Raw genomic sequence first — 751 nt, forward strand, 5'->3', positions numbered from 1 at the left:
CATTTTGATTATCTGACTTGGCAACTTAACATGCCACGTTAGCATTCCGTTAATGAAAATCACTCTAAGGACAAACATGAGTTACGATTTAATATTTAGGGTCTCAATTGGGTAAATTGAAATTTTTAGATCGAAATTGAGGCCAAATTAAAATTTTAGGGGCCAAAATAAGTATTTACTCAACAAAATTCCATTACACTCTCTTATAAATTTCTAGTGCATTTCTATATATTCATCTTAATTTCACAATAAAGACATTGAATTTTGATTTTTTTTTTTTTTTGCAAAGATGGTTTAAAAAAAGAGAAATGTTCATTCTTAAGTTTTGATAGTTTTAAAAACTAAGTAGATATTTTTTGTGTTTTTTTTTTTGTGAATGGTTGATATTTTTTTTGAAATAAAAAATGGTTTAATTACTCTATTGGTCCTTATAGTTTTGCGAAATTTTTAATTAGGTCTCTATACTTTTTTTTTCTTTTGATTGAGTCCTTGCACTAATTTTTTTTAGTTGGGTCCCTACACTTTTTTTCTTTTATTTGGATTATTTTTTTTAGTTGGGTCCTATAAAATTAAGCCAATTATTATTAAGAGGGACCTAATTGAAAAAAATTTAGTGCAGGAACCCAATTAAAAAAATATATATAAAAACCTAATTAAAATTTTTATGAAACTATAAGAACCAACAGAATAATTAAAATTTTTTTTATGTCTTTTATTAGAAAGGTTGTATATTAAAGATGTTTTATAAAAT

This window comes from Arachis ipaensis, chromosome B10, assembly GCF_000816755.2.
Source record: "Arachis ipaensis cultivar K30076 chromosome B10, Araip1.1, whole genome shotgun sequence".
Lineage (NCBI taxonomy): Eukaryota > Viridiplantae > Streptophyta > Magnoliopsida > Fabales > Fabaceae > Arachis > Arachis ipaensis.